Source organism: Pleurodeles waltl, unplaced genomic scaffold (genome assembly GCF_031143425.1).
Source record: "Pleurodeles waltl isolate 20211129_DDA unplaced genomic scaffold, aPleWal1.hap1.20221129 scaffold_72, whole genome shotgun sequence".
In the NCBI taxonomy this organism is placed as follows: Eukaryota; Metazoa; Chordata; class Amphibia; order Caudata; family Salamandridae; genus Pleurodeles; species Pleurodeles waltl.
Genome location: NW_027150393.1, coordinates 822,897 through 843,360, shown reverse-complemented (window position 1 = coordinate 843,360; position 20,464 = coordinate 822,897). Strand labels below are relative to the sequence as shown.

The 20,464-nt window shown below is 48.2% G+C and overlaps 5 non-coding genes across 5 annotated transcripts; all 5 read left to right on the top strand.

Annotated features, from left to right (window-relative positions):
• The first annotated feature begins 643 nt into the window (after positions 1 to 643).
• On the top strand, positions 644 to 715 carry TRNAP-UGG (transfer RNA proline (anticodon UGG)). The gene has a single exon. It is a non-coding gene; the product is annotated as a tRNA-Pro (tRNA).
• A 3,508-nt stretch (positions 716 to 4,223) lies between these two features.
• Positions 4,224 to 4,295, top strand: TRNAP-CGG (transfer RNA proline (anticodon CGG)). Its single transcript has one exon. It is a non-coding gene; the product is annotated as a tRNA-Pro (tRNA).
• A 6,970-nt stretch (positions 4,296 to 11,265) lies between these two features.
• On the top strand, positions 11,266 to 11,337 carry TRNAP-CGG (transfer RNA proline (anticodon CGG)). Its single transcript has one exon. It is a non-coding gene; the product is annotated as a tRNA-Pro (tRNA).
• Positions 11,338 to 14,850: 3,513 nt separating this feature from the next.
• TRNAP-CGG (transfer RNA proline (anticodon CGG)) lies at positions 14,851 to 14,922 on the top strand. Its single transcript has one exon. It is a non-coding gene; the product is annotated as a tRNA-Pro (tRNA).
• A 3,493-nt stretch (positions 14,923 to 18,415) lies between these two features.
• TRNAP-CGG (transfer RNA proline (anticodon CGG)) lies at positions 18,416 to 18,487 on the top strand. Its single transcript has one exon. It is a non-coding gene; the product is annotated as a tRNA-Pro (tRNA).
• The last annotated feature ends 1,977 nt before the right edge of the window (positions 18,488 to 20,464 follow it).

Sequence of the window (20,464 nt, the reverse complement as noted above, 5' to 3'; positions counted from 1 at the left end):
TGTGCCACAGCAACACCATAGCATTTTGATGCTGCTACAGATTTAGGAGTTGTCGTAAATCTGCGTCAGCGCCAAAATCCAACGCCATCCCAGGGGTATCGTTAGAGTGGCGCACTGAGGAGAAATGTTTTCATTTCTCCTCGTTTTTTCTCTTTCTATGTGTGCTGCATTCTGCAGCACACATAGAAGTAAGAGCAAATCACCATTGAAGATTTTTCTTTTGGCCAGGAAGGTGTCCCTTCCTGCACAAAAACAATTTCCCCCTCAACGCAGTCATCCTTGTACCATGGTGCAAGAACGGCTGCGTTGGCACACAGCAACTAATTTAGAGCTGGCGCAGGGGGAAGCACAGGGGTGCGCTGTATTCTACTAAATACGGCGCTTCCCTGCATTTTTAAAATGACGGAGCATGGGGCTTGCAAATTTGGCACAGCGTCGCGCTCAGTCATTTTCTTGTAAATCTGGGACAAAATGTCTAAAGGATAGAGGCTTTTTATGTCATGTTCGATGACGACCATGCAAATGACTCTAGTCATACTGCAGAAGAGAGCACCATGTGGCGTTTCTTGCTTTGGGATGTAGTCTCCCACTCTCTGCCACCAACCCTCGGAGCAGGGTGGGAGCCGTAGCGCTTCTGTGCCCAGGCTCGTTGGTCTAGGGGTATGATTCTCGCTTTGGGTGCGAGAGGTCCCGGGTTCAAATCCCGGACGAGCCCATTTTAGCGGAAAACAATCAAATCCTGCTCAAAATACACAACCCCTCAACATTTCTCATTCCACTCGAAGCATTGTTGCGCAAAACATATTTTTTGCCTCAGGCGAAAAATGGATTACAATGCCTTGGCTTCCTTCCTGCTTGCTCTCAGTGCGCCCTGTGTGATGATTTCACAGGCTTGCGTTCCTGGCATTTAGGCATCAGATATTTGTCTGTCTCTGCCCGCAGCTGTGACTTTTCAGGACGTCTGAGTGTACGCATGCTGGCTGACACGGCTGCAATTTTCACACTTACCCCTCGCATTCTGAGCAACTGCTGATCAAGTATAGAGGAAATCAGGCAAACATATGAGGGGAACTGTGCTCCTTCAGTCAAGCCAGCAAGCTTGTTTCTGTAGTGTAGTGGTTATCACATTTGCCTCACACGCAAAAGGTCCCTGGTTCGACACTGGACAGCAGTAGCTTTTGTGTTTGCTCACTAAAACCTCAGTCTCTCTCAATGCACACTTAGACAGAAATGACCTTTAAAAATTTGTGACCTGTGTAAAATGTGCTTTACTATTGCAGGACGATAAAAAGTTATCTGCATCCCTCGGTGGTCGTGCATGTGCCTTGTTTCTTGTTCTGTTTTTTTTTTTCTTGGCCATGTTATATTGTGGGGCCTTTAAAGCTGTGACTTTGATAGGAACATTGCAAGCGGCAGCATCAACAAGTGCAGACTGAAGAGTCAGACCTGCATAATGTTTTGGCTGTCATTATGGCCGAGTGGTCGAAGGTGCCAGACTCAAGAGAGCTTGATCTTCAGTGAAGCTGAGCCTTCTGGTCTCTTCATGGAGGCGTGGGTTCAAATCCCACTCCTAACAGGTGTGTTTTCTTCCCTTAAATCTTGCTCTGCTTGCACAGCCAGCTCCTCACACCACTATCTTTGGAAGCTGCTGTGGCATGTGAGGAGAAATCCACCAACCCATCGGCTGGGCCCTCAATCAAAATTCTGTGTATTACTGGAAGGGGCATCTCAGGCACACCTTCTGTTAGAGCTGCACTTTATGACAGTAACTACCATGCTGGTTTCTACTTAAGCAGTTGATTCTATCGTTTGAAGTGAGTCTCTCCTTCCACCTTTTGGGCAAAGAAGACGCTGCCCCTGCAACAACACAGGCAGACAAGCTCAAAATGGGTTTCTTGGTTAGGTGGGCGGAGCATATTGGCAATGGTGCCTCCTCGTGACTTGCAATTTACATGAAGAAGACAGAGAGGCAGCTGGGATTAGGGAGTACCCATGAACCCCTGAACACTGTCTTGCGACTTGCACACAATTCTGAAATGAGGCGGGGGAAAGGAGGTGATTTCCCCATCAAGGGCCATTCCGGGAAATCAGCCACCCGCGTCTCCCAGGTGAGTGTTTCAGGCCTATGAGCCACTACTATAAATCTCGCCTGATCGAGCCTGATCGAGCGCTGAGCGAGCAAGTGTGCTTGAATCCAAGAGGCATGTTTCTCTGGCTCAAGAGCTAGCAAGCCCTTCAATGCTTCTGGTCTGGAAGTCTAAGATGCAAGGTCCAGGACTTGCAGAGGGTTACAACTACCAGAAAGGGTCTGCTTTTCACATCAGTGCCCTAGTTCAGCTCACTGGCACAGGGCATCTTGACTGCCTCTTTCCTTGCTAGAGACAAACAAAAAATCCTTGACAGAAAACATCTATTGCTATGGCACGCTTAGAGAGAGAGCCTCCAAATGGCCCTCCTTTTCTGAAAGACGCTTCAGAAGATGTTTCAAATGCTTCTGCAGCAGCAGTCTAGTTGGTATAGGGGTATGATTCTCGCTTCGGGTGTGAGAGGACCTTGGTTCAAATCCCTGACAAACCCTTACCTTTATAGGTTCAGTCTGTGTTTTAAACAGGAGTATTTCTGCTTTTCACTCTTGTAAGATGTCATGTTGCAATGCAATACATGCTTTATACCTGCGTTGAGACGGTTCAGCATCATGAAGGTATGCGAGATTTCTTTGCAACTGCTTTTCTGTGCTGGAGCAGCAGTGCTCATAGGAACATTAAATGCACAGTGCTTCTCCATGGTAATTTCGGGTCCAGTTCTGAAATCACCTCTTGGAATGAAAGTGATGCCAGTTCCTTTCTTCCAAGGCAAGAGATCGTGTTCCGGAAGGCTCAGCTTTGAGCGTCATGAACATTGGCCCTCAGTCCTTGCATCCCAGTCCAATGCAGAGCCACATAAAGCAAGCAGGTGTGTCTGTTTCCATAGTGTGGTGGTTCCAGTACAATGCATAGCCACATGAAGCAAGCCGGCAAGTGTGTCTGTTTGTGTAGTGTAGTGGTTATCATGCGCACCTCACATGCAAAAGGTCCCTGGTTCGAAGCCAAGCAAATACAGCAAGTCGCTGGGCTTTTTCCCAGTATTTGCATTTCCTGACTCAGCTGACAGGCAAGCTGAGATAAAAGAGACTGTGTCTATCCCTCACCATCGTGAGGTACTACGCTCCTGGGGCATCTGTCACAGCTCACCAAGAGGAGTTGCGCCAGCTTACGTCAGTCAGTTGCTCACTGTTTGACCTTTGCATTGAAGCCTGAGCCTACCGCATTCAAGCCAGCCAAGGAAGGAAGGTATGAGAGCGAAAATAGCTTTCCTGCCCTCACCAATAACACACACCTTGAGCAAATAAGGTGCCAGACTTACAAGGCCCAATCGCCAACGGAGCATCACTTTTAGTGACGCCCCGGTGGCACTATGCACTGCGCGGTATTTACAAGATGGCGTTCAGCCACTTTTTGTGGCTTAACACCACCTTGTAAATACTGCACCTTAGCATTCAGCGCTTTCCCTGGAAGGGGCGTGCAATGGGTGTTGCTGTGAGTGTGCCACAGCAACACCATAGCATTTTGATTCTGCTCCAGATTTAGGAGTTGTCGTAAATCTGTGTCAGCGCCAAAATCCAACGCCATCCCAGGGGTATCGTTAGAGTGGCGCACTGAGGAGAAATGTTTTCATTTCTTCTCGTTTTTTCTCTTTCTATGTGTGCTGCATTCTGCAGCACACATAGAAGTAAGAGCAAATCACCATTGAAGATTTTTCTTTTGGCCAGGAAGGTGTCCCTTCCTGCACAAAAACAATTTCCCCCTCAACGCAGTCATCCTTGTACCATGGTGCAAGAACGGCTGCGTTGGCGCTCAGCTGCTAATTTAGAGCTGGCGCAGGGGGAAGCACAGGGGTGCGCTGTATTCTACTAAATACGGCGCTTCCCTGCATTTTGAAAATGACGGAGCGTGGGGCTTGCAAATTTGGCACAGCGTCGCGCTCAGTCATTTTCTTGTAAATCTGGGACAAAATGTATAAAGGATAGAGGCTTTTTATGTCATGTTCGATGACGACCATGCAAATGACTCTAGTCATACTGCAGAAGAGAGCACCATGTGGTGTTTCTTGCTTTGGGATGTAGTCTCCCACTCTCTGCCACCAACGCTCGGAGCAGGGTGGGAGCCGTAGTAATTCTGTGCCCAGGCTCGTTGGTCTAGGGGTATGATTCTCGCTTCGGGAGCGAGATGTCCCGGGTTCAAATCCTGGACGAGCCCATTTTAGCGGAAAACAATCAAATCCTGCTCAAAATACACAACCCCTCAACATTTCTCATTCCACTCGAAGCATTGTTGCGCAAAACATATTTTTTGCCTCAGGCGAAAAATGAATTACAATGCCTTGGCTTCCTTCCTGCTTGCTCTCAGTGCGCCATGTGTGATGATTTCACAGGCTTGCGTTCCTGGCATTTAGGCATCAGATATTTGTCTGTCTCTGCCCGCAGCTGTGACTTTTCAGGACGTCTGAGTGTATGCATGCTGGCTGACACCGCTGCAATTTTCACACTTACCCCTCGCATTCTGAGCAACTGCTGATCAAGTACAGAGGAAATCGGGCAAACATATGAGGGGAACTGTGCTCCTTCAGTCAAGCTAGCAAGCTTGTTTCTGTAGTGTAGTGGTTATCACATTTGCCTCACATGCAAAAGGTCCCCGGTTCGACACTGGGCAGCAGTACCTTTGTGTTTGCTCACTAAAACCTCAGTCTCTCTCAATGCACACTTAGACAGAAATGACCTTTAAAAACTTGTGACCTGTGTAAAATGTGCTTTACTATTGCAGGACGATAAAAAGTTATCTGCATCCCTCGGTGGTCGTGCATGTGCCTTGTTTCTTGTTCTGTTTTTTTTTTTTCTTGGCCATGTTATATTGTGGGGCCTTTAAAGCTGTGACTTTGATAGGAACATTGCAAGCAGCAGCATCAACAAGTGCAGACTGAAGAGTCAGACCTGCACAATGTTTTGGCTGTCAGGATGGCCGAGTGGTCTAAGGTGCCAGACTCAAGAGAGCTTGATCTTCAGTGAAGCTGAGCCTTCTGGTCTCTTCATGGAGCTGTGGGTTCAAATCCCACTCCTAACAGGTGTGTTTTCTTACCTTAAATCTTGCTCTGCTTGCACAGCCAGCTCCTCACACCACTATCTTTGGAAGCTGCTGTGGCATGTGAGGAGAAATCCACCAACCCATCGGCTGGGCCCTCAATCAAAATTCTGTGTATTACTGGAAGGGGCATCTCAGGCACACCTTCTGTTAGAGCTGCACTTTATGACAGTAACTACCATGCTGGTTTCTACTTAAGCAGTTGATTCTATCGTTTGAAGTGAGTCTCTCCTGCCACCTTTTGGGCAAATAAGACACTGCCCTTGCAACAACATAGGCAGACAAGCTCAAACTGGGTTTCTTGGTTAGGTGGGCGGAGCATATTGGCAATGGTGCCTCCTCGTGACTTGCAATTTACATGAAGAAGACAGAGAGGCAGCTGGGAGTAGGCAGCACCCATGAACCCCTGAACACTGTCTTGCGACTTGCACACAATTCTGAAATGAGGCGGGGAAAGGAGGTGATTTCCCCATCAAGGGCCATTCCGGGAAATCAGCCACCCCGCGTCTCCCAGGTGAGTGTTTCAGGCCTATGAGCCACTACTATAAATCTCGCCTGATCGGGCCTGATCGAGCCCTGAGCAAGCAAGTCTGCTTGAATCCAAGAGGCATGCTTCTCTGGCTCAAGAGCTAGCAGGCCCTTCAGTGCTTCTGGTCTGGAAGTCTAAGATGCAAGGGTCCAGGACTTGCAGAGGGTTACAACTACCAGAAAGGGTCTGCTTTTCACATCAGTGCCCTAGTTCAGCTCACTGGCACAGGGCATCTTGACTGCCTCTTTCCTTGCTAGAGACTAACAAAAAATCCTTGACAGAAAACATCAATTGCTATGGCACGCTTAGAGAGAGAGCCTCCAAATGGCCCTGCTTTTCTGAAAGACGCTTCAGAAGATGTTTCAAATGCCTCTGCAGCAGCAGTCTAGTTGGTATAGGGGTATGATTCTCGCTTCGGGTGTGAGAGGACCTTGGTTCAAATCCCAGACAAACCCTTACCTTTATAGGTTCAGTCTGTGTTTTAAACAGGAGTATTTCTGCTTTTCACTCTTGTAAGATGTCATGTTGCAATGCAATAAATGCTTTATACCTGCGTTGAGACGGTTCAGCATCATGAAGGTATGCGAGATTTCTTTGCAACTGCTTTTCTGTGCTGGAGCAGCAGTGCTCATAGGAACGTTAAATGCACAGTGCTTCTCCATGGTAATTTCGGGTCCAGTTCTGAAATCACCTCTTGGAATGAAAGTGATGCCAGTTCCTTTCTTCCAAGGCAAGAGATCGTGTTCCGGAAGGCTCAGCTTTGAGCGTCATGAACATTGGCCCTCAGTCCTTGCATCCCAGTCCAATGCAGAGCCACATAAAGCAAGCAGGTGTGTCTGTTTCCATAGTGTGGTGGTTCCAGTACAATGCATAGCCACATGAAGCAAGCCGGCAAGTGTGTCTGTTTGTGTAGTGTAGTGGTTATCATGCGCACCTCACATGCAAAAGGTCCCTGGTTTGAAGCCAAGCAAATACAGCAAGTCGCTGGGCTTTTTCCCAGTATTTGCATTTCCTGACTCAGCTGACAGGCAAGCTGAGATAAAAGAGACTGTGTCTATCCCTCACCATCGTGAGGTACTACCCTCCTGAGGCATCTGTCACAGCTCACCAAGAGGAGTTGCGCCAGCTTACGTCAGTCAGTTGCTCACTGTTGACCTTTGCATTGAAGCCTGAGCCTACCGCATTCAAGCCAGCCAAGGAAGGAAGGTATGAGAGCGAAAATAGCTTTCCTGCCCTCACCAAGAACACACACCTTGAGCAAATAAGGTGCCATACTTACAAGGCCCAATCGCCAACGGAGCATCACTTTTAGTGACGCCCCGGTGGCACTATGCACTGCGCGGTATTTACAAGATTGCGTTCAGCCACTTTTTGTGGCTTAACATCACCTTGTAAATACGGCACCTTAGCATTCAGAGCTTTCCCTGGAAGGGGCGTGCAATGGGTGTTGCTGTGAGTGTGCCACAGCAACACCATAGCATTTTGATGCTGCTCCAGATTTAGGAGTTGTCGTAAATCTGCGTCAGCGCCAAAATCCAACGCCATCCCAGGGGTATCGTTAGAGTGGCGCACTGAGGAGAAATGTTTTCATTTCTCCACGTTTTTTCTCTTTCTTTGTGTGCTGCATTCTGCAGCACACATAGAAGTAAGAGCAAATCACCATTGAAGATTTTTCTTTTGGCCAGGAAGGTGTCCCTTCCTGCACAAAAACAATTTCCCCCTCAACGCAGTCATCCTTGTACCATGGTGCAAGAACGGCTGCGTTGGCGCTCAGCAGCTAATTTAGAGCTGGCGCAGGGGGAAGCACAGGGGTGCGCTGTATTCTACTAAATACGGCGCTTCCCTGCACTTTGAAAATGACTGAGCGTGGGGCTTGCAAATTTGGCACAGCGTCGCGCTCAGTCATTTTCTTGTAAATCTGGGACAAAATGTCTAAAGGATAGAGGCTTTTTATGTCATGTTCGATGATGACCATGCAAATGACTCTAGTCATACTGCAGAAGAGAGCACCATGTGGCTTTTCTTGCTTTGGGATGTAGTCTCCCACTCTCTGCCACCAACCCTCGGAGCAGGGTGGGAACCATAGCGCTTCTGTGCCCAGGTTCGTTGGTCTAGGGGTATGATTCTCGCTTCGGGTGCGAGAGGTCCCGGGTTCAGATCCCGGACAAGCCAATTTTAGCGGAAAACAATCAAATCCTGCTCAAAATACACAACCCCTCAACATTTCTCATTCCACTCGAAGCATTGTTGCGCAAAACATAATTTTTGCCTCAGGCGAAAAATGGATTACAATGCCTTGGCTTCCTTCCTGCTTGCTCTCAGTGCGCCCTGTGTGATGATTTCACAGGATTGCGTTCCTGGCATTTAGGCATCAGATATTTGTCTGTCTCTGCCCGCAGCTGTGACTTTTCAGGACGTCTGAGTGTATGCATGCTGGCTGACACCGCTGCAATTTTCACACTTACCCCTCGCATTCTGAGCAACTGCTAATCAAGTATAGAGGAAATCGGGCAAACATATGAGGGGAACTGTGCTCCTTTAGTCAAGCTAGCAAGCTTGTTTCTGTAGTGTAGTGGTAATCACATTTGCCTCACACGCAAAAGGTCCCCGGTTCGACACTGGGCAGCAGTAGCTTTTGTGTTTGCTCACTAAAACCTCAGTCTCTCTCAATGCACACTTAGACAGAAATGACCTTTAAAAACTTGTGACCTGTGTAAAATGTGCTTTACTATTGCAGGACGATAAAAAGTTATCTGCATCCCTCGGTGGTCGTGCATGTGCCTTGTTTCTTGTTCTGTTTTTTTTCTTTTTCTTGGCCATGTTATATTGTGGGGCCTTTAAAGCTGTGACTTTGATAGGAACATTGCAAGCGGCAGCATCAACAAGTGCAGACTGAAGAGTCAGACCTGCACAATGTTTTGGCTGTCAGGATGGCCGAGTGGTCTAAGGTGCCAGACTCAAGAGAGCTTGATCTTCAGTGAAGTTGAGCCTTCTGGTCTCTTCATGGAGGCGTGGCTTCAAATCCCACTCCTAACAGGTTTGTTTTCTTCCCTTAAATCTTGCTCTGTTTGCACAGCCAGCTCCTCACACCACTATCTTTGGAAGCTGCTGTGGCATGTGAGGAGAAATCCACCAACCCATCGGCTGGGCCCTCAATCAAAATTCTGTGTATTACTGGAAGGGGCATCTCAGGCACACCTTCTGTTAGAGCTGCACTTTATGACAGTAACTACCATGCTGGTTTCTACTTAAGCAGTTGATTCTATCGTTTGAAGTGAGTCTCTCCTGCCACCTTTTGGGCAAAGAAGACACTGCCCCTGCAACAACACAGGCAGACAAGCTCAAACTGGGTTTCTTGGTTAGGTGGGCGGAGCATATTGGCAATGGTGCCTCCTCGTGACTTGCAATTTACATGAAGAAGACAGAGAGGCAGCTGGGAGTAGGCAGTACTCATGAACCCCTGAACACTGTCTTGCGACTTGCTCACAATTCTGAAATGAGGCGGGGGAAAGGAGGTGATTTCCCCATCAAGGGCCATTCCGGGAAATCAGCCACCCCGCGTCTCCCAGGTGAGTGTTTCAGGCCTATGAGCCACTACTATAAATATCGCATGATCGAGCCTGATCGAGCAAGTGTGCTTGAATCCAAGAGGCATGCTTCTCTGGCTCAAGAGCTAGCAGGCCCTTCAGTGCTTCTGGTCTGGAAGTCTAAGGTGCAAGGGTCCAGGACTTGCAGAGGGTTACAACTACCAGAAAGGGTCTGCTTTTCACATCAGTGCCCTAGTTCACCTCACTGGCACAGGGCATCTTGACTACCTCTTTCCTTTTAGAGACAAACAAAAAATCCTTGACAGAAAACATCAATTGCTATGGCACGCTTAGAGAGAGAGCCTCCAAATGGCCCTGCTTTTCTGAAAGACGCTTCAGAAGATGTTTCAAATGCCTCTGCAGCAGCAGTCTAGTTGGTATAGGGGTATGTTTCTCGCTTCGGGTGTGAGAGGACCTTGGTTCAAATCCCAGACAAACCCTTACCTTTATAGGTTCAGTCTGTGTTTTAAACAGGAGTATTTCTGCTTTTCACTCTTGTAAGATGTCATGCTGCAATGCAATACATGCTTTATACCTGCGTTGAGACGGTTCAGCATCATGAAGGTATGCGAGATTTCTTTGCAACTGCTTTTCTGTGCTGGAGCAGCAGTGCTCATAGGAACATTAAATGCACAGTGCTTCTCCATGGTAATTTCGGTTCCAGTTCTGAAATCACCTCTTGGAATGAAAGTGATGCCAGTTCCTTTCTTCCAAGGCAAAAGATCGTGTTCCGGAAGGCTCAGCTTTGAGCGTCATGAACATTGGCCCTCAGTCCTTGCATCCCAGTCCAATGCAGAGCCACATAAAGCAAGCAGGTGTGTCTGTTTCCATAGTGTGGTGGTTCCAGTACAATGCATAGCCACATGAAGCAAACCGGCAAGTGTGTCTGTTTGTGTAGTGTAGTGGTTATCATGCGCACCTCACATACAAAAGGTCCCTGGTTTGAAGCCAAGCAAAGACAGCAAGTCGCTGGGCTTTTTCCCAGTATTTGCATTTCCTGACTCAGCTGACGGCAAGCTGAGATAAAAGAGACTGTGTCTATCCCTCACCATCGTGAGGTACTACGCTCCTGGGGCATCTGTCACAGCTAACCAAGAGGAGTTGCGCCAGCTTACGTCAGTCAGTTGCTCACTGTTTGACCTTTGCATTGAAGCCTGAGCCTACCGCATTCAAGCCAGCCAAGGAAGGAAGGTATGAGAGCGAAAATAGCTTTCCTGACCTCACCAAGAACACACACCTTGAGCAAATAAGGTGCCAGAATTACAAGGCCCAATCGCCAACGGAGCATCACTTTTAGTGACGCCCCGGTGGCACTATGCACTCCGCGGTATTTACAAGATGGCGTTCAGCCACTTTTTGTGGCTTAACACCACCTTGTAAATACGGCACCTTAGCACGCAGCGCTTTCCCTGGAAGGGGCGTGCAATGGGTGTTGCTGTGAGTGTGCCACAGCAACACCATAGCATTTTGATGCTGCTCCAGATTTAGGAGTTGTCGTAAATTCTGCAGCACACATAGAAGTAAGAGCAAATCACCATTGAAGATTTTTCTTTTGGCCAGGAAGGTGTCCCTTCCTGCACAAAAACAATTTCCCCCTCAACGCAGTCATCCTTGTACCATGGTGCAAGAACAGCTGCGTTGGCGCTCAGCAGCTAATTTAGAGCTGGCGCAAGGGGAAGCACAGGGGTGCGCTGTATTCTACTAAATACGGCGCTTCCCTGCATTTTGAAAATGACGGAGCGTGGGGCTTGCAAATTTGGCACAGCGTCGCGCTCAGTCATTTTCTTGTAAATCTGGGACAAAATGTCTAAAGGATAGAGGCTTTTTATGTCATGTTCGATGACGACCATGCAAATGACTCTAGTCATACTGCAGAAGAGAGCACCATGTGGCGTTTCTTGCTTTGGGATGTAGTCTCCCACTCTCTGCCACCAACCCTCGGAGCAGGGTGGGAGCCGTAGCGTTTCTGTCCCCAGGCTGGTTGGTCTAGGGGTATGATTCTCGCTTCGGGTGCGAGAGGTCCCGGGTTCAAATCCCGGACGAGCCCATTTTAGCGGAAAACAATCAAATCCTGCTCAAAATACACAACCCCTCAACATTTCTCATTCCACTCGAAGCATTGTTGCGCAAAACATATTTTTTGCCTCAGGCGAAAAATGGATTACAATGCCTTGGCTTCCTTCCTGCTTGCTCTCAGTGCGCCCTGTGTGATGATTTCACAGGCTTGCGTTCCTGGCATTTAGGCATCAGATATTTGTCTGTCTCTGCCCGCAGCTGTGACTTTTCAGGACGTCTGAGTGTATGCATGCTGGCTGACACCGCTGCAATTTTCACACTTACCCCTCGCATTCTGATCAACTGCTGATCAAGTATAGAGGAAATCGGGCAAACATATGAGGGGAACTGTGCTCCTTCAGTCAAGCCAGCAAGCTTGTTTCTGTAGTGTAGTGGTTATCACATTTGCCTCACACGCAAAAGGTCCCCGGTTCGACACTGGGCAGCAGTAGCTTTTGTGTTTGCTCACTAAAACCTCAGTCTCTCTCAATGCACACTGAGACAGAAATGACCTTTAAAAACTTGTGACCTGTGTAAAATGTGCTTTACTATTGCAGGACGATAAAAAGTTATCTGCATCCCTCGGTGGTCGTGCATGTGCCTTGTTTCTTGTTCTGTTTTTTTTTTTTTTTCTTGGCCATGTTATATTGTGGTGCCTTTAAAGCTGTGACTTTGATAGGAACATTGCAAGCGGCAGCATCAACAAGTACAGACTGAAGAGTCAGACCTGCACAATGTTTCGGCTGTCAGGATGGCCGAGTGGTCTAAGGTGCCAGACTCAAGAGAGCTTGATCTTCAGTGAAGCTGAGCCTTCTGGTCTCTTCATGGAGGCGTGGGTTCAAATCCCACTCCTAACAGGTGTGTTTTCTTACCTTAAATCTTGCTCTGCTTGCACAGCCAGCTCCTCACACCACTATCTTTGGAAGCTGCTGTGGCATGTGAGGAGAAATCCACTAACCCATCGGCTGGGCCCTCAATCAAAATTCTGTGTATTACTGGAAGGGGCATCTCAGACACACCTTCTGTTAGAGCTGCACTTTATGACAGTAACTACCATGCTGGTTTCTACTTAAGCAGTTGATTCTATCGTTTGAAGTGAGTCTCTCCTGCCACCTTTTGGGCAAAGAAGACACTGCCCCTGCAACAACACAGGCAGACAAGCTCAAACTGGGTTTCTTGGTTAGGTGGGCGGAGCATATTGGCAATGGTGCCTCCTCGTGACTTGCAATTTACATGAAGAAGACAGAGAGGCAGCTGGGAGTAGGCAGTACCCATGAACCCCTGAACACTGTCTTGCGACTTGCACACAATTCTGAAATGAGGCGGGGGAAAGGAGGTGATTTCCCCATCAAGGGCCATTCCGGGAAATCAGCCACCCGCGTCTCCCAGGTGAGTGTTTCAGGCCTATGAGCCACTACTATAAATCTTGCCTGATCGAGCCTGATCGAGCGCTGAGCGAGCAAGTGTGCTTGAATCCAAGAGGCATGCTTCTCTGGCTCAAGAGCTAGCAGGCCCTTCAGTGCTTCTGGTCTGGAAGTATAAGGTGCAAGGGTCCAGGACTTGCAGAGGGTTACAACTACCAGAAAGGGTCTGCTTTTCACATCAGTGCCCTAGTTCAGCTCACTGGCACAGGGCATCTTGACTACCTCTTTCCTTGCTAGAGACAAACAAAAAATCCTTGACAGAAAACATCAATTGCTATGGCACGCTTAGAGAGAGAGCCTCCGAATGGCCCTGCTTTACTGAAAGACGCTTCAGAAGATGTTTCAAATGCCTCTGCAGCAGCAGTGTAGTTGGTATAGGGGTATGATTCTCGCTTCGGGTGTGAGAGGACCTTGGTTCAAATCCCAGACAAACCCTTACCTTTATAGGTTCAGTCTGTGTTTTAAACAGGAGTATTTCTGCTTTTCACTCTTGTAAGTTGTCATGTTGCAATGCAATACATGCTTTATACCTGCGTTGAGACGGTTCAGCATCATGAAGGTATGCGAGATTTCTTTGCAACTGCTTTTCTGTGCTGGAGCAGCAGTGCTCACAGGAACATTAAATGCACAGTGCTTCTCCATGGTAATTTCGGGTCCAGTTCTGAAATCACCTCTTGGAATGAAAGTGATGCCAGTTCCTTTCTTCCAAGGCAAGAGATCGTGTTCCGGAAGGCTCAGCTTTGAGCGTCATTAACATTGGCCCTCAGTCCTTGCATCCCAGTCCAATGCAGAGCCACATAAAGCAAGCAGGTGTGTCTGTTTCCATAGTGTGGTGGTTCCAGTACAATGCATAGCCACATGAAGCAAGCCGGCAAGTGTGTCTGTTTGTGTAGTGTAGTGGTTATCATGCGCACCTCACATGCAAAAGGTCCCTGGTTCAAAGCCAAGCAAAAACAGCAAGTCGCTGGGCTTTTTCCCAGTATTTGCATTTCCTGACTCAGCTGACAGGCAAGCTGAGATAAAAGAGACTGTGTCTATCCCTCACCATGGTGAGGTACTACGCTCCCGGGGCATCTGTCACAGCTCACCAAGAGGAGTTGCGCCAGTTTATGTCAGTCAGTTGCTCACTGTTTGACCTTTGCATTGAAGCCTGAGCCTACCGCATTCAAGCCAGCCAAGGAAGGAAGGTATGAGAGCGAAAAAAGCTTTCCTGCCCTCACCAAGAACACACACCTTGAGCAAATAAGGTGCCAGACTTACAAGGCCCAATCGCCAACGGAGCATCACTTTTAGTGACGGCCCGGTGGCACTATGCACTGCGCGGTATTTACAAGATGGCGTTCAGCCACTTTTTGTGGCTTAACACCACCTTGTAAATACGGCACCTTAGCACGCAGCGCTTTCCCTGGAAGGGGCGTGCAATGGGTGTTGCTGTGAGTGTGCCACAGCAACACCATAGCATTTTGATGCTGCTCCAGATTTAGGAGTTGTCGTAAATCTGCGTCAGCGCCAAAATCCAACGCCATCCCAGGGGTATCGTTAGAGTGGCGCACTGAGGAGAAATGTTTTCATTTCTCCTCGTTTTTTCTCTTTCTATGTGTGCTGCATTCTGCAGCACACATAGAAGTAAGAGCAAATCACCATTGAAGATTTTTCTTTTGGCCAGGAAGGTGTCCCTTCCTGCACAAAAACAATTTCCCCCTCAACGCATTCATCCTTGTACCATGGTGCAAGAACGGCTGCGTTGGCGCTCAGCAGCTAATTTAGAGCTGGCGCAGGGGGAAGCACAGGGGTGCGCTGTATTCTACTAAATACGGCGCTTCCCTGCATTTTGAAAATGACGGAGCGTGTGGCTTGCAAATTTGGCACAGCGTCGCGCTCAGTCATTTTCTTGTAAATCTGGGACAAAATGTCTAAAGGATAGAGGCTTTTTATGTCATGTTCGATGACGACCATGCAAATGACTCTAGTCATACTGAAGAAGAGAGCACCATGTGGCGTTTCTTGCTTTGGGATGTAGTCTCCCACTCTCTGCCACCAACCCTCGGAGCAGGGTGGGAGCCATAGCACTTGTGTGCCCAGGCTCGTTGGTCTAGGGGTATGATTCTCGCTTCGGGTGCGAGAGGTCCCGGGTTCAAATCCCCGACGAGCCCATTTTAGCGGAAAACAATCAAATCCTGCTCAAAATACACAACCCCTCAACATTTCTCATTCCACTCGAAGCATTGTTGCGCAAAACATATTTTTTGCCTCAGGCGAAAAATGGATTACAATGCCTTGGCTTCCTTCCTGCTTGCTCTCAGTGCGCCCTGTGTGATGATTTCACAGGCTTACGTTCCTGGCATTTAGGCATCAGATATTTGTCTGTCTCTGCCCGCAGCTGTGACTTTTCAGGACGTCTGAGTGTATGCATGCTGGCTGACACCGCTGCAATTTTCACACTTACCCCTCGCATTCTGAGCAACCGCTGATCAAGTATAGAGGAAATCGGGCAAACATATGAGGGGAACTGTGCTCCTTCAGTCAAACCAGCAAGCTTGTTTCTGTAGTGTAGTGGTAATCACATTTGCCTCACACGCAAAAGGTCCCCGGTTCGACACTGGGCAGCAGTAGCTTTTGTGTTTGCTCACTAAAACCTCAGTCTCTCTCAATGCACACTTAGACAGAAATGACCTTTAAAAACTTGTGACCTGTGTAAAATGTGCTTTACTATTGCAGGACGATAAAAAGTTATCTGCATCCCTCGGTGGTCGTGCATGTGCCTTGTTTCTTGTTCTGTTGTTTTTTTTTTTCTTGCCCATGTTATATTGTGGGGCCTTTAAAGCTGTGACTTTGATAGGAACATTGCAAGCGGCAGCATCAACAAGTGCAGACTGAAGAGTCAGACATGCATAATGTTTTGGCTGTCAGGATGGCCGAGTGGTCTAAGGTGCCAGACTCAAGAGAGCTTGATCTTCAGTGAAGCTGAGCCTTCTGGTCTCTTCATGGAGGCGTGGGTTCAAATCCCACTCCTAACAGGTGTGTTTTCTTCCCTTAAATCTTGCTCTGCTTGCAGAGCCAGCTCCTCACACCACTATCTTTGGAAGCTGCTGTGGCATGTGAGGAGAAATCCACCAACCCATCGGCTGGGCCCTCAATCAAAATTCTGTGTATTACTGGAAGGGGCATCTCAGGCACACCTTCTGTTAGAGCTGCACTTTATGACAGTAACTACCATGCTGGTTTCTACTTAAGCAGTTGATTCTATCGTTTGAAGTGAGTCTCTCCTGCCACCTTTTGGGCAAAGAAGACACTGCCCCTGCAACAACACAGGCAGACAAGCTCAAACTGGGTTTCTTGGTTAGGTGGGCGGAGCATATTGGCAATGGTGCCTCCTCGTGACTTGCAATTTACATGAAGAAGACAGAGAGGCAGCTGGGAGTAGGCAGTACCCATGAACCCCTGAACACTGTCTTGCGACTTGCACACAATTCTGAAATGAGGCGGGGGAAAGGAGGTGATTTCCCCATCAAGGGCCATTCCGGGAAATCAGCCACCCCGCGTCTCCCAGGTGAGTGTTTCAGGCCTATGAGCCACTACTATAAATCTCGCCTGAGCGAGCAAGTGTGCTTGAATCCAAGAGGCATGCTTCTCTGGCTCAAGAGCTAGCAGGCCCTTCAGTGCTTCTGGTCTGGAAGTCTAAGGTGCAAGGGTCCAGGACTTGCAGAGGGTTACAACTACCAAAAAGGGTCTGCTTTTCACATCAGTGCCCTAGTTCAGCTCACTGGCACAGGGCATCTTGACTACCTCTTTCCTTTGCTAGAGACAAGCAAAAAATCCTTGACAGAAAACATCAATTGCTATGGCACGCTTAGAGAGAGAGCCTCCGAATGGCCCTGCTTTTCTGAAAGACGCTTCAGAAGATGTTTCAAATGCCTCTGCAGCAGCAGTCTAGTTGGTATAGGGGTATGATTCTCGCTTCAGGTGTGAGAGGACCTTGGTTCAAATCCCAGACAAACCCTTACCTTCATATGTTCAGTCTGTGTTTTAAACAGGAGTATTTCTGCTTTTCACTCTTGTAAGTTGTCATGTTGCAATGCAATACATGCTTTATACCTGCGTTGAGACGGTTCAGCATCATGAAGGTATGCGAGATTTCTTTGCAACTGCTTTTCTGTGCTGGAGCAGCAGTGCTCATAGGAACATTAAATGCACAGTGCTTCTCCATGGTAATTTCGGGTCCAGTTCTGAAATCACCTCTTGGAATGAAAGTGATGCCAGTTCCTTTCTTCCAAGGCAAGAGATCGTGTTCCGGAAGGCTCAGCTTTGAGAGTCATGAACATTAGCCCTCAGTCCTTGCATGCCAGTCCAATGCAGAGCCACATAAAGCAAGTAGGTGTGTCTGTTTCCATAGTGTGGTGGTTCCAGTACAATGCATAGCCACATGAAGCAAGCCAGCAAGTGTGTCTGTTTGTGTAGTGTAGTGGTTATCATGCGCACCTCACATGCAAAAGGTCCCTGGTTCGAAGCCAAGCAAATACAGCAAGTCGCTGGGCTTTTTCCCAGTATTTGCATTTCCTGACTCAGCTGACAGGCAAGCTGAGATAAAAGAGACTGTGTCTATCCCTCACCATCGTGAGGTACTACGCTCCTGAGGCATCTGTCACAGCTCACCAAGAGGAGTTGCGCCAGCTTGCGTCAGTCAGTTGCTCACTGTTTGACCTTTGCATTGAAGCCTGAGCCTACCGCATTCAAGCCAGCCAAGGAAGGAAGGTATGAGAGCGAAAAAAGCTTTCCTGCCCTCACCAAGAACACACACCTTGAGCAAATAAGGTGCCAGACTTACAAGGCCCAATCGCCAACGGAGCATCACTTTTAGTGACGCCCCGGTGGCACTATACACTGCGCGGTATTTACAAGATGGCGTTCAGCCACTTTTTGTGGCTTAACACCACCTTGTAAATACGGCACCTTAGCACGCATCGCTTTCCCTGGAAGGGGCGTGCAATGGGTGTTGCTGTGAGTGTGCCACAGCAACACCATAGCATTTTGATGCTGCTCCAGATTTAGGAGTTGTCGTAAATCTGCGTCAGCGCCTAAATCCAACGCCATCCCAGGGGAATCGTTAGAGTGGCGCACTGAGGAGAAATGTTTTAATTTCTCCTCGTTTTTTCTCTTTCTATGTGTGCTGCATTCTGCAGCACACAACGAAGTAAGAGCAAATCACCATTGAAGATTTTTCTTTTGGCCAGGAAGGTGTCCCTTCCTGCACAAAAACAATTTCCCCCTCAACGCAGTCATCCTTGTACCATGGTGCAAGAACGGCTGCGTTGGCGCTCAGCAGCTAATTTAGAGCTGGCGCAGGGGGAAGCACAGGGGTGCGCTGTATTCTACTAAATACGGCGCTTCCCTGCATTTTGAAAATGACGGAGCGTGGGGCTTGCAAATTTGGCACAGCGTCGCGCTCAGTCATTTTCTTGTAAATCTGGGACAAAATGTCTAAAGGATAGAGGCTTTTTATGTCATGTTCGATGACGACCATGCAAATGACTCTAGTCATACTGCAGAAGAGAGCACCATGTGGCGTTTCTTGCTTTGGGATGTAGTCTCCCACTCTCTGCCACCAACCCTCGGAGCAGGGTGGGAGCCGTAGCGCTTCTGTGCCCAGGCTCGTTGGTCTAAGGGTATGATTCTGGCTTCGGGTGCGAGAGGTCCCGGGTTCAAATCCCGGACGAGCCCATTTTAGCGGAAAACAATCAAATCCTGCTCAAAATACACAACCCCTCAACATTTCTCATTCCACTCGAAGCATTGTTGAGCAAAACATATTTTTTGCCTCAGGCGAAAAATGGATTACAATGCCTTGGCTTCCTTCCTGCTTGCTCTCAGTGCGCCCTGTGTGATGATTTCACAGGCTTGCGTTCCTGGCATTTAGGCATCAGATATTTGTCTGTCTCTGCCCGCAGCTGTGACTTTTCAGGACGTCTGAGTGTATGCATGCTGGCTGACACCGCTGCAATTTTCACACTTACCCCTCGCATTCTGAGCAACTGCTGATCAAGTATAGAGGAAATCGGGCAAACATATGAGGGGAACTGTGCTCCTTCAGTCAAGCCAGCAAGCTTGTTTCTGTAGTGTAGTGGTTATCACATTTGCCTCACACGCAAAAGGTCCCCGGTTCGACACTGGGCATCAGTAGCTTTTGTGTTTGCTCACTAAAACCTCAGTCTCTCTCAATGCACACTTAGACAGAAATGACCTTTAAAAACTTGTGACCTGTGTAAAATGTGCTTTACTATTGCAGGACGATAAAAAGTTATCTGCATCCCTCGGTGGTCGTGCATGTGCCTTGTTTCTTGTTCTGTTTTTTTTTTTTTCTTGGCCATGTTATATTGTGGGGCCTTTAAAGCTGTGACTTTGATAGGAACATTGCAAGCGGCAGCATCAACAAATGCAGACTGAAGAGTCAGACCTGCACAATGTTTTGGCTGTCAGGATGGCCGAGTGGTCTTAGGTGCCAGACTCAAGAGAGCTTGATCTTCAGTGAAGCTGAGTCTTCTGGTCTCTTCATGGAGGCGTGGGTTCAAATCCCACTCCTAACAGGAGTGTTTTCTTACCTTAAATCTTGATCTGCTTGCTCAGCCAGCTCCTCACACCACTATCTTTGGAAGCTGCTGTGGCATGTGAGGAGAAATCCACCAACCCATCGGCTGGGCCCTCAATCAAAATTCTGTGTATTACTGGAAGGGGCATCTCAGGCACACCTTCTGTTAGAGCTGCACGTTATGACAGTAACTACCATGCTGGTTTCTACTTAAGCAGTTGATTCTATCGTTTGAAGTGAGTCTCTCCTGCCACCTTTTGGGCAAAGAAGACACTGCCCCTGCAACAACACAGGCAGACAAGCTCAAACTGGGTTTCTTGGTTAGGTGGGCGGAGCATATTGGCAATGGTGCCTCCTCGTGACTTGCAATTTACATGAAGAAGACAGAGAGGCAGCTGGGAGTAGGCAGTACCCATGAACCCCTGAACACTGTCTTGCGACTTGCCCACAATTCTGAAATGAGGCGGGTGAAAGGAGGTGATTTCCCCATCAAGGGCCATTCTGGGAAATCAGCCACCCTGCGTCTCCCAGGTGAGTGTTTCAGGCCTATGAGCCACTACTATAAATCTCGCCTGATCGAACCTCATCGAGCGCTGAGCGAGCAAGTGTGCTTGAATCCAAGAGGCATGCTTCTCTGGCTCAAGAGCTAGCAGGCCCTTCAGTGCTTCTGGTCTGGAAGTCTAAGGTGCAAGCGTCCAGGACTTGCAGAGGGTTACAACTACCAGAAAGGATCTGCTTTTCACATCAGTGCCCTAGTTCAGCTCACTGGCACAGGGCATCTTGACTACCTCTTTCCTTGCTAGAGACAAACAAAAAATCCTTGACAGAAAACATCAATTGCTATGGCACGCTTAGAGAGAGAGCCTCCGAATGGCCCTGCTTTTCTGAAAGACGCTTCAGAAGATGTTTCAAATGCCTCTGCAGCAGCTGTCTAGTTGGTATAGGGGTATGATTCTCGCTTCGGGTGTGAGAGGACCTTGGTTCAAATCCCAGACAAACCCTTACCTTTATAGGTTCAGTCTGTGTTTTAAACAGGAGTATTTCTGCTTTTCACTCTTGTAAGATGTCATGTTGCAAGTGTGCTTGAATCCAAGAGGCATGCTTCTCTGGCT